The sequence below is a fragment of the Ovis canadensis genome, chromosome 13 (assembly GCF_042477335.2).
Source record: "Ovis canadensis isolate MfBH-ARS-UI-01 breed Bighorn chromosome 13, ARS-UI_OviCan_v2, whole genome shotgun sequence".
NCBI lineage: Eukaryota > Metazoa > Chordata > Mammalia > Artiodactyla > Bovidae > Ovis > Ovis canadensis.
The window spans coordinates 1,060,267-1,072,799 of NC_091257.1; positions in this window are offsets into that span (position 1 = coordinate 1,060,267).

Sequence of the window (12,533 nt, forward strand, 5' to 3'; positions counted from 1 at the left end):
CTGCAAACAGAGAAAGCACTGCAATGAGAAGCCATGGCACAGCAACTAGAGGGTAGCCTCTGCTCACTACAACTAGACAAACGAGCAATAAAGACCCAGCACAGTCAAAAATAATGTAATGTTTAAAAAAAGGACAGTTCTTTGAAGAAATGACTGAGACTAGGGGTGAGACTGTAAATATATGAGACAGGGTCATCTTAAATTATGAGAAATTAAAGAAACTAAAGACAACTATCAAGCTGTCCAAACTGATACAAATGAATGATGACACAGTGTTATCTGTATACACCAGCAAATAACAATCTGAAAAGGAATTTAAACAAACGATTCCCTTTCAGTCATGTCAACATTAATAAAAGACTTTGCTATGGACAGAATGAGGATAACAAGACTGGCACACTGGAAATGATACATGATTGCTGAAAAATACCCTAAAGACATGGACAGATATGCCATAGCGATGAAAAGGCTTCAGTTGGCAATACCATGGAATGCATCTTCAATCTGAAATGAAGATTCAATATGAATTTCAAAAGGCTGAAAGGTGGTTGCTAAACCACAAAAGATGCCAGCATTCTTGGACTCCAGAGGAGAATTCAATCCAGGGCAAGTGACGAAGCTTGATGGCTCAGAGGTTTTCTGTTAAAAAGTTTTATTAAAATATAAAAGAGATCGAGAGAGCTGCTGACGTAGACAGTAAAAGGGGGAAGAGTACCCCCTGCTAGTCTTTAGCCAGATGTTATAGAGCCACTAGCAGTCTGCTAATGAAAGAAAGACAATGTGTCAGAGAATGGCACCAGGCCCCTCACCCACAGCATGCATTGAGATAACATTGGCAGCAGATGAGTCATCCCAGGCCATAAAATGATGGACATGAATCTTGAAGAAAGGCAGATTTCCAAGCAAATATATAGTTTCATTCACATAGATTAAGAGAACAAGGTATGAGTAAAACATACTGGTTTGTCAAGTTTTTTCTGAGCCTTTAGGGGAAACTGACCTGAAGACAGAGCCTTGGGTAAATACATAGTACATTAGCATACCTTAAGACAAACATTTCCATAAGAAAAATGCATTGCTTAGTTCAAGGTTTGAGGAAAGTTAAATTCAGGTGGAGCCAGGAGTGGTCATGGCAACACAGAAATTTCTGAGAAACCTTTTAAATTTGTATCAAGATGGAGAAAAAAAAATGCAGCACTCTTTTGTCTCCTCCGGCCTCTTAAGAGAGAGAAAAAAACGTCTGACACTTGCAGTCTATTTTCTCTGTCTGGAGACCCCTGGCCTTCCTGCCTGTTATCCTCTCCAGGCCTGTAGGAAGCAATACACTAGGCTGCTTGGGAAAACCGCGCGGGTCTGAGCTTTATGCAAAGGGGTAAAGCAGTAAAACCCTTGGCCCCAAAGGCGAGGCTTTTCTGCGACCGCCATTTTAGTCGGCTCCGAGACTGCAAACAAAGAGGGCAGAATACATGGTTCCCTGCTCCGCCCAGTCCGAGTTCCCTTACCTGTGGCCCACAGCCCTGCGCTCTGCTCGCTGGATGCCAATCGACGGGGACCCAGGAGCCCACGAAACGAGCATTCCCAGCTGCAATGGCGAGCCCTGAGAGCCCTGGCCCCCGACGCGCCGCCATGTTCATCCCGCCCCAGACCCGCTCACGTGAGCCGCGCTCCTGACCAGCCGCCCAGGCTCGCCCCGCCCCCGACGCGCTCACGGTGCGCCCCACCCCCACGCCCCCTTCCAGGACAGGCCCGCGGGACCGCGACTGCCTCCAGGTGAAACACAAGGACAAGCAAATCCACCCCACCGAGACAATCCAAGCTTTTTCTCAGCTGATCTGTCTATGATTTAGGGATAAAACTATGACTATAGAAAGCAAAGATGACCTAGGACAGCCATGATAGTCTATAGAGCCAGACCCTGGCGGGCAGAGGCTTGAAGAGGGTCCGGGAGCTCTGTCAGAACAGCAAGCCTCTGTAGCGTAGCGGTTAGGTGCGCTGGTGAGCAGGCAGACGATGGTCTGTAAGTCAGGAGTTCAAGTCCGCAGCTTAACTCTTTTGCTCTTAGGGGGCGGGGGACAGCAACAGGCGGGACTTAGACCAGAAACGTTTATTTTTATTTTAGAGGTTTATTGTTTAGCTTAGGGTTAGGGTTCGGGCAACCCCCCAACTTGTTCAGGTTCGGGTTCAGGGTTAGGGTTAGAATTTGGGGATCCCCCCTCTTCTAAGAGTTCGGGTTTGGGTTAGGGTTCATGTCAGGGTCAGGGTTCGGGTTACGGTTAGGGTTAGCATTAGTGTTGGGGTTACAGCTTAAAGTGAGCCCTAATAGGGCCCATAGTTCTTTATTAGCCTGCCCTGGTGGGCCGAGGCTTGAAGAGGGTTCGGGAGCCCTGCTGGAAGCAGCAAGCCTCTGTAGCATAGGGGTTAGGTGGGCCACTAGGCAGGTAGGCTATGGCCTGTAAATCAGGAGTTCAAGTCTCCAGTCTGACCTTTTCGCTTTTCAGGGGCAGGGGACTGCAAGAGCCAGGGCTTAGACCAGAAAATTTTTTTATTTTAGAGGTTTATTGTTAAGCTTAGGGTTAGGGTTCGGGCAACCCCCCCCCACTTGTTAGGGTTCGGGTTCAGGTTAGAATTCGGGGACCCCCCTCTTCTTAGAGTTCGGGTTTGGGTTAGGGTTCATGTCAGGGTCAGGGTTCGGGTTACGGTTAGGGTTGGCATTAACTCTAGGGTTACAGCTAAAGTGAGCGCTAATAGGGTCCATAGTTCTTTATTAGCCTGCAGTGGCGGGGTGAGGCTTGAAGAGCGCCTGGGAGCAAAACAAAACCCAGTAATCCTCTCTAGCGAAGCGGTTAGGCTGACAACCAGTTAAACATCCAACTTGGCTCTGTAGGTCAGGCATTCAAGTCCCAGTTTTGCCTCGTTTGCTTTTAGGGGGTGAGGGACAGCAAGGGGCGGGGCTTAGGCCAGAAAAGTTTATGTTTATGTTAGAGTTTTATTGTTAGGGTTAGGTTTAGGGTTCTGGCATCCCCCCAACTTGTTAGGGTTCAGGTTCAGAGTTCGGGTGCGGGGAATCCCCTCTCTACTTAGGGTTCGGGTTCAGGGTTCGTGTTTGTGGTTTGGGGTTCAGCGTTTGGGGTTAGGGGTTCGCGGTTCTAGTTTGAAGTTTGGGGTTCCGATTAGGGGTTAAAGGTTCAGCTTAGGGGTTTGGGGTTTGGGGTTCGGGTTAGGGGTTCGCGGTTTGGGTTTGGGGTTTGGGGTTCGGGTTAGGGGTTCGCGTTTCAGATTTGGGGATCAGGTTATGGGTTCTCAGTTCAGGTTCGGGGTTCGCAGTTCGGGTTTGGGGTTTGAGGTTCAGGTAAAGGGTTTGGGGTTCGCGGTTTGGGTTTGTGGTTTGAGGTTTGGGTTTGGGGTTTGGGGATCAGGTTAGGGGCTCTCGGATTGGGTTAGGGGTTCACAGTTCGGGTTTGGGTTTGAGGTTAGGGTGAAGGGTTTGGGGTTTGGGGTTCGCGGTTTGGGTTGGAGGTTTGGGATTCGGGTTAGGGGTTTTGGGTTTGGGATTCGGGTTATGGGTTTGGGTTTTGGGGTTCGCGGTTTGGGTTTGGGTTTGGGGTTCTGGTTAGGGGTTCGGGGTTCGGGTTTGGGGTTTGGAGTTCGAGGTTTGGGGTTCGCGTTTCAGGTTAGGGGTTGAGGGTTGGGGTTTGGGGTTCGCGGTTTGGGATAGGGGTTCGCGGATTTGGTTAGGGGTTAGGGATTTGGGGTTTGGAGTCTGGGATTTGGGTCAGGGGTTCGTGGTTTGGGGTTCCAGTTATGGGTTTGGGTTCAGGGTTGTGGGTTGGGGGTTTGGGGTTCGGTTTTTGGGTTTGCAGTTTGGGTTACGGATTAGGGGTTTGGGGTTTGGGTTTGGGGTTCGGGAATTGGGATTCGAGGATTGGGGTTGGGGGTTCCGATTAGAGGTTCAGTAAGTGAGATTTGTGGATCGGGGGTCAAGATTTGAGGTTTGGGGTTTGGGCTTCGGGGGTTTGGGTTCAGGGTTTGGGGATGGGGGTGTGAGGTGCAGTTTCGAGTTTTGCTGTTCAGGTTAGGAGTTAGGGGTTGGGAGTTCGGGGTTCGGCTTAGGGGTTTGGGGTGTGCGGTTTGGGGTTTGAGGTTTGGGGTTCCGGCTAGGGGTTTGGGGTTTGGGGTTCGGATCAGGGGTTTGGAGTTTGGGTTTGAGGGTTGGGTTTTGGGGTTTGGGTTTCGGGGTTTAGAATTCGGGTTAGGTGTTCGCAGTTTGGGTTAGGGGTTTGGGGTTTGGGTTGGGGGTGTGGGGTGTGGGGTACGGGTTAGGGGTTTGGGTTCAGGGTTTGGGGTTCACTTTATGGGTTTGCGTTTCCGGTAAGGCATTAGGGGTGTGCGGTCTGGGTGTGGGGTTCGTGTTAGCGGTTTGGGGTTGGGGGTTCGGGTTCCAGATTTGGGGTTCGGGGTTTGAGTTATGGATTCGGGGTTTGGGCTACATGGTTCGGGGTTTGTGGTATGGGGTTTGGGGGTCGGGGTTTGGGTTTGGGGCTCGGGTTAGGGGTTCGGGTACGAGTTAGGGGTTCACGGATCGGGTTAGGGGTTTGGGGTTCGGCCTTTGAGGTTCGGTTAAGGGGTTCGCTGTTCTGGTTAGGGGTTAGTGACAGGGGCTTCTGTTTTAGGGTAGGGGGTCGCAGTTCAGGTTATGGGTTAGGGGTTTGGTGTTTCGTTTTCGGGTTATGGTAAAGGGTTCAGGTAGGGGATTGGGTTAGGGGATTCGGGTTCAGGTTGGGAGTTCGGTGCTTGGGGTTAGAGATTTGGATTCGGGAAATGGGTTGGGGTTCATGGTATGGTGTTCGAGTTAGGGGTTTGGGGTTCGGAGTTTGGGGGTTCTTGTTCTGATTAGGGGCTTGGGGTTTGGGGTTCGGCTTCGGGGTTAGAGGTTTGCGGTTTGGGGTTGCGGTTTGGAGATTGGAGTTTGGGTTTGGGATTAAGGGGTAGGTGTTTTGGTTTGAGGTCGGGTTAGGGTTAAGGTATCAGGTTTCAGGTTCATTGTTTGGGGATTCGAGCTAGGCATTCAGTTTACAGGTTTGGGATATAGGGTTTTGAGGTCAGGGTGGAGTTCCGGGATTGGAGTCGCGATTAGGGGCTACTGAGTGCCACAGAGGCAAGGGCTCCAGCAGTAAAAGCAGGCTGCGAGAAGCTGGGAGACGCTACTGGCGCCTTTCTGGCCTTAGCTCCACTCCTGCCTTGCCTTTGCACCTAGGCCCCAGGCGTCCTTGGGAAGGGCTTAAGGGCCGGTGGCTTGCACACTGTCAAGGGCTCCAGCAGGGAGAGCTCTGTGAGAGGGAAGGGAAGGGCAAGTGCAGGGCTCCTCCAGCAGTTGCTTGGCCGCCCAGACTCAGCGCCGCACGGAGTGCACCAGGCTCCCAGGGCCCCTGGCTGGGGTCTTCAGCCCCGCACACCCGGAGGCTGACTCCCTGGGCGCCCAGCAGCTGCCTCACACACGAAGATTCCCTAGCGCTCTGCTCCCCAGCAGAGACGTGTGCAGCTGGTTGGGGCCTGCCCCTGCGTGCCTGGGCTCCCGCCCACAGCCCCAGCTCAGGGCAAGCAGCCCCTGAGCCAAGTCCTGCACGAGTCGCTGAGCCCCCCCACCTGGAAGCCTAGTGAACAGCTGGCGGGGAGGCGAGCCCCCTCGAGGGAAGAAGAGGCAGCCCAGCCTCGTTTGGCTCAAGCCCTACTTGGCTGGAGCCGAGTGTGCCTCCAGGACGGCAGAGCTCCAGCTCCGCTCAGAGGCCCAATCTGGCAGAGTTGCTCGCGCGAGGCTGCTCTGCCCTCGGCGAGCCTTGCCCAGACTTGCCCGGCTGCTAGGCTTCCTGCCCGGAAGAAGCAGGCTGCGCGAGGCTGGGAGACGCCATTTGCCCCTTCCTGGCCTCAGCTCTGGTCCTGCCTTGCCTTTGCACCTAGGCCCCAGGCGTCCTTAGGGAGGGCTTAGGGACCGGTGGCTTGCACACTGCCAAGGGTTCCAGCAGGGAGAGCTCTGTGAGAGGGAAAGAAAGGCAAGTGTAGGGCACCTCCAGCGGTTGCTTGGCCGCACAGACTCAGCGCCGAACGGAGTGTACCAGCCTCCCAGGGCCCGTGGCTTTTGTCTGCAGCCCCGCACACCCGGAGGCTGACTCCCTAGGCGCCCAGCAGCTGCCTCACACACGTAGCTTCCCTAGCGCTCTCCTCCCCAGCAGAGACGTGTGCAGCTGGTTGGGGCCTGCCCCTGCGTCCCTGGGCTCACGCCGACAGCCCCAGCTCAGGGAAAGTAGCCCCTGAGCCAAGACCTGCAGGACGCGCAGAGCGCCCCCACCTGGAAGCCGAGTGAACAGCTGGCGGGGAGGTGAGCCTCCTTGAGGGAAGAAGAGGCAGCCCAGCCTCGTTTGGCTCAAGCCCTGCTTGGCTGGAGCCGAGTGCGCCTCCAGGACGGCAGAGCTCCAGCTCTGCTCAGAGGCCCGATCTGGCAGAGTTGCTGGCGCGAGGCTGCTCTTCCCAAGGCGAGCCTTGCCCAGACTTGCCTCGCTGCTAGGCTTCCTGCCCAGGAAGGAGCCGGCTGCGCGAGGCTGGGAGACGCCACTGGCGCCTTCCTGGCCTCAGCTCCGCTCCTGCCTTGCCTTTGCACCTAGGCCCCAGGCGTCCTTTGGGAGGGCTTAGGGCCCGGTGGCTTGCACACTGCCAAGGGCTCCAGCAGGAAGAACTCTGTGCGAAGGAAAGGAAGGGCTAGTGCCGGGCTCCTCCAGCGGTTACTTGGCCGCCCAGACTCAGCGCCGCACGGAGTGCACCAGGCTCGCAGGGCCCCTGGCTGGGGTCTGCAGCCCCGCACACCCGGAGGCTGACTCCCTGGGAGCCCAGCAGCTGCCTCACACACGTAGCTTCCCTAGCGCTCTCCTCCCCAGCAGAAACGTGTGCAGCTGGTTGGGGCCTGCCCCTGCGTGCCTGGGCTCCCGCCCACAGCCCCAGCTCAGGACAAGCAGCCCCTGAGCCAAGACCTGCAGGAGGCGCAGAACGCCCCCACCTGGAAGCCGAGTGAACAGCTGGCGGGGAGGCGAGCCCCCTCGAAGGAAGAAGAGGCAGCACAGCCTCTTTTGGCTCAAGCCCTACTTAGCTGGAGCCGAGTGCGCCTCCAGGACGGCAGAGCTCCAGCTCTGCTCAGAGGCCCGATCTGGCAGAGTTGCTGGCGCGAGGCTGCTGTGCCCTGGCCGAACATTGCCCAGACTTGCCTCGCTGCTAGGCTTCCTGCCCAGGAAGGAGCCGGCTGCGCGAGGCTGGGAGACGCCACTGGCGCCTTCCTGGCCTCAGCTCCGCTCCTGCCTTGCCCTTGCACCTAGGCCCCAGGCGTCCATTGGGAGGGCTTAGGGGCCAGTGGCTTGCACACTGCCAAGCGCTCAAGCCAGAAGAGCTCTGTGCGAGGGAAGAGAAGGGCTAGTGCAGGGCTCCTCCAGCGGTTGCTTGGCCGCCCAGACTCAGCGCCGCACGGAGTGCAGCAGCCTCCCAGGGCCCCTGGCTGGGGTCTGCAGCCCCGCACACCCGGAGGCTGACTCCCTGGGAGTCCAGCAGCTGCCTCACACACGTAGCTTCCCTAGCGCTCTCCTCCCCAGCAGAGACGTGTGCAGCTGGTTGGGGCCTGCCCCTGCGTCCCTGGGCTCCCGCCCACAGCCCCAGCTCAGGGCAAGCAGCCCCTGAGCCAAGACCTGCAGGAGGCGCAGAGCGCCCCCACCTGGAAGCCGAGTGAACAGCTGGCGGGGAGGCGAGCCCCCTCGAAGGAAGAAGAGGCAGCCCAGCCTCTTTTGGCTCAAGCCCTACTTGGCTGGAGCCGAGTGCGCCTCCAGGACGGCAGAGCTCCAGCTCTGCTCAGAGGCCCGATCTGGCAGAGTTGCTGGCGCGAGGCTGCTCTGCCCTGGGCGAGCCTTGCCCAGACTTGCCTCGCTGCTAGGCTTCCTGCCCAGGAAGGAGCCGGCTGCTCGAGGCTGGGAGACGCCACTGGCGCCTTCCTGGCCTCCTAGGCCCCAGGCGTCCTTTGGGAGCGCTTAGGGGCCGGTGGCTTGCACACCGCCAAGGGCTCCAGTAGGAAGAGCTCTGTGCGAGGGAAGGGAAGGGCTAGTGCAGGGCTCATCCAGCGGTTGCTGGGCTGCCCAGACTCTTCGCCGCACGGAGTGCAAAAGGCTCCCAAGGTCCCTGGCAGGGGTCTGCAGCCCCGCACACCCGGAGGCTGACTCCGTGGGCACCCAGCAGCTGACTCACACACGTAGCTTCCCTAGCGCTCTCCTCCCCAGCAGAGACGTGTGCAGCTGGTTGGGGCCTGCCCCTGCGTGGCTGGGCTCCCGCCCACAGCCCCAGTTCAGGGCAAGCAGCCCCTGAGCCAAGACTTGCACGAGTCGCTGAGCGCCCCCACCTGGAAGCCGAGTGAACAGCTGGCGGGGAGGCGAGCGCCCTCGAGGGAAGAAGAGGCAGCCCAGCGTCGTTTGTCTCAAGCCCTACTTGGCTGGAGCCGAGTGCGCCTCCAGGACGGCAAAGCTCGAGCTCTGGTGAGAGCACCGATCTGGCAGAGTTGCTGGCGCGAGGCTGCTCTACCCTGGGCAAGCCTTGCCCAGACTTGCCTCGCTGCTAGGCTTCCTGCCCAGGAAGGAGCCGGCTGAGCGAGGCTGGGAGACGGCACTGGCTCCTTCCTGGCCTCAGCTCCGCTCCTGCCTTGCCTTTGCACCTAGGCCCCAGGCTTCCTTGGGGAAGGCTTAGGGGCCGGTGGCTTGCACACTGCCAAGGGCTCCAGCAGGAAGAGCTCTGTGCCAGGGAAAGGAAGGGCTAGAGCAGGGCTCCTCCAGCGGTTGCTTGGCCGCCCAGACTCAACGCCGCACGGAGTGCACCAGGCTCCCAGGGCCCCTGGCTGGGGTCTGCAGCCCCGCACACCCGGAGGCTGATTCCCTGGGAGTCCAGCAGCTGCCTCACACACGTAGCTTCCCTAGCGCTCTCCTCCCCAGCAGAAACGTGTGCAGCTGGTTGGGGCCTGCCCCTGCGTGCCTGGGCTCCCGCCCACAGCCCCAGCTCAGGGCAAGCAGCCCCTGAGCCAAGACCTGCAGGAGGCGCAGAGCGCCCCCACCTGGAAGCCGAGTGAACAGCTGGCGGGGAGCCGAGCCTCCTCGAGGGAAGAAGAGGCAGCCCAGCCTCGTTTGGCTCAAGCCCTACTTGGCTGGAGCCGAGTGCGCCTCCAGGACGGCAGAGCTCCAGCTCTGCTCAGAGGCCCGATCTGGCAGAGTTGCTGGCGCGAGGCTGCTCTTCCCAAGGCGAGCCTTGCCCAGACTTGCCTCGCTGCTAGGCTTCCTGCCCAGGAAGGAGCCGGCTGCGCGAGGCTGGGAGACGCCACTGGCGCCTTCCTGGCCTCAGCTCCGCTCCTGCCTTGCCCTTGCACCTAGGCCCCAGGCGTCCATTGGGAGGGCTTAGGGGCCAGTGGCTTGCACACTGCCACGGGCTCAAGCCGGAAGAGCTCTGTGCGAGGGAAGAGAAGGGCTAGTGCAGGGCTCCTCCAGCGGTTGCTTGGCCGCCCAGACTCAGCGCCGCACGGAGTGCACCAGGCTCCCAGGGCCCCTGGCTGGGGTCTGCAGCCCCGCACACCCGGAGGCTGACTCCCTGGGCACCCAGCAGCTGACTCACACACGTAGCTTCCCTAGCGCTCTCCTCCCCAGCAGAGACGTGTGCAGCTGGTTGGGGCCTGCCCCTGCGTGCCTGGGCTGCCGCCCACAGCCCCAGCTCAGGGCAAGCAGCCCCTGAGCCAAGACCTGCAGGAGGCGCAGAGCGCCCCCACCTGGAAGCCGAGTGAACAGCTGGCGGGGAGGCGAGCCTCCTCGAGGGAAGAAGAGGCAGCCCAGCCTCGTTTGTCTCAAGCCCTACTTGGCTGGAGCCGATTGCGCCTCCAGGACGGCAGAGCTCCAGCTCTGCTCAGAGGCCCGATCTGGCAGAGTTGCTGGCGCGAGGCTGCGCTTCCCATGGCGAGCCTTGCCCAGACTTGCCTCGCTGCTAGGCTTCCTGCCCAGGAAGGAGCCGGCTGCGCGAGGCTGGGAGACGCCACTGGCGCCTTTCTGGCCTCAGCTCCGCTCCTGCCTTGCCTTTGCACCTAGGCCCCAGGCGTCCATTGGGAGGGCTTAGGGGCCGGTGGCTTGCACACTGCCAAGGGCTCCAGCAGGAAGAGCTCTGTGCGAAGGAAGGGAAGGGCTAGTGCAGGGCTCCTCCAGCGGTTGCTGGGCTGCCCAGACTCAGCGCCGCACGGAGTGCAAAAGGCTCCCAGGGTCCCTGGCTGGGGTCTGCTGCCCCGCACACCCCGACGCTGACTCCCTGGCCCCCAGCAGCTGCCTCACACACGTAGCTTCCCTAGCGCTCTCCTCCCCAGGCGAGACGTGTGCAGCTGGTTGGGGCCTGCCCCTGCGTGCCTGGGCTCCCGCCCACAGCCCCAGCTCAGGGCAAGCAGCCCCTGAGCCAAGAGCTGCAGGAGGCTCAGAGCGCCGCCACCTGGTAGCTGAGTGAAGAGCTGGCGGGGAGGCGAGCCTCCTCGAGGGAAGAAGAGGCCGTCCAGCCTCCTTTGATTCAAGCCCTACTTGGCTGGAGCCGAGTGTGCCTCCAGGACGGCAGGGCTCCAGCTCTGCTCAGAGGCCCGATCTGGCAGAGTTGCTGGCGCGAGGCTGCTCTGCCCTGGGCGAGCCTTGCCCAGACTTACCTCACTGCTAGGCTTCCTGCCCAGGAAGGAGCCGGCTGCGTGAGCCTGGGAGACGCCACTGGCGCCTTCCTGACCTCAGCTCCGCATCTGCCTTGCCTTTGAACCTAGACCCCAGGCGTCCGTGGGTAATGCTTAGGGGCCGGTGGCTTGCATACTGCCAAGAGCTCAGGCAGGGCGAGCTCTGTGAGAGGGAAGGGAAGGGCAAGTGCAGGGATCCTCCAGCGGTTGCTTGGTCGCCGAGACTCAGCGCCGCACGAAGAAACGCACCTCCCAGGGCCACTGGCTGGGGTCTCCATCCCGGCATACCTGGAGGCTGACTCCGTGGGTGCCGATCAGCTGCCTCTCACATGTCGTTCCCTTGCGCTCTCTTCCCCAGCAGAGAAGTGTGCAGCAGTTTGGGGTATGCCCCTGCGTGTCTTGACTCCCGCCCACAGCCCCAGCTCAGGGCAAGCAGCCCCTGAGCCAAGACCTGCAGGAGGCACAGAGCTTCCGCGCCTGGAAGCCGAAGGAAGAGCATTCAAGGTGGCAAGCCTCCTCGAGGTAAGAAGAGGCAGCCCAGCCACGTGCGGCTCAAGCCCTGCTTGGCTGGATCTGAGCGCGCCTCCAGTATGGCAGATCTCCAGCTCTGCTCAGAGGCCCGATCTGGCAGAGTTCCTGGTCTGAGGCTGCTCTGCCCTGGCCGAGCCTTGCCCTGACTTGCCTGGCTGCTAGGCTTCCTGCCATGGAAGGAGCAGGCTCCTTGAGCCTGGGAGATGCCACTGTCGCCTTCCTGGCCTCAGCTCTGCTCCTGCCTTGCCTTTGCACCAGGCGTCCTTGGGGATGGCTTAGGGGCCGGTGGGTTGCACACTGCCAAGGGCTCCAGCAGGGAGAGCTCTGTCAGAGGCAAGGGAAGGGCAAGTGCAGGTCTCCTCCAGCGGTTGCTTGACAGCCCAGACTCAGCGCCGCACGGTGAGCACCAGGCTCCTTGGACCCCTGGCGGGGCTCTGGAGCCCCGCACACCTCGAGTCTGACTCCGTGGGCGCCCAGTAGCTGCCTCACACACGTAGGTTCCCTAGCGCTCTCCTCTCCAGCAGAGACGTGTGCAGGTGGTTGGGTCCTGCACCTGTGTGTCTGGGCTCCTGCCCACAGCCCCAGCTCAGGGGAAGCAGCCCCTGATCCTAGACCGTAAGGAGGGGCAGGGAGCCGGCGCCTGGAAGCCGAGTGAACAGCATGCGGGAATCGAGCTTCCTAGGGGGAAGACGAAGCAGCCCAGCCGCCTTAGGCTGCAAGCCCTGCTTGGGCGGAGTCGAGTGCGCCTCCAGGATGGCAGAGCTCCAGCTCTGCTCAGAGGCCCGATCTGGCAGAGTTCCTGGTGCGAGGCTGCTCTGCCCTGGGCGAACCTTGCCCAGACTTGCCTCGCTGCTAGGCTTCCTACCCAGGAAGGAGCAGCCTTTGCGAAGTTGGGAGACGCCACTGGCGCCTTCCTGGCCTCAGCTCCACTCCTGTATTGCCTTTGCACCTAGGCCCCAGGCGTCCTTTGGGAGGCCTTAGGGGCCGGTGGGTTCCACACTGCCAAGGGCTCCCATAGTGAGAGGTCTGTTCAAGGGAAGGGATGGGTATATTTGGAGTACAATCCTGTATCAGATGTGAGGCCCACACCTTCACCCTGAACGCTCACTCTGAACCCTCACCCCGAACCCTTACCCTCACCCACGCCCTCACCCTGAACCCTCACCCTCACCCTCTCCCTGAACCCTCACCCTCACCCTCTCCCTGAACCCTCACCCTCACCCTCTCCCTGAATCCTCACCCTCATCCTGAA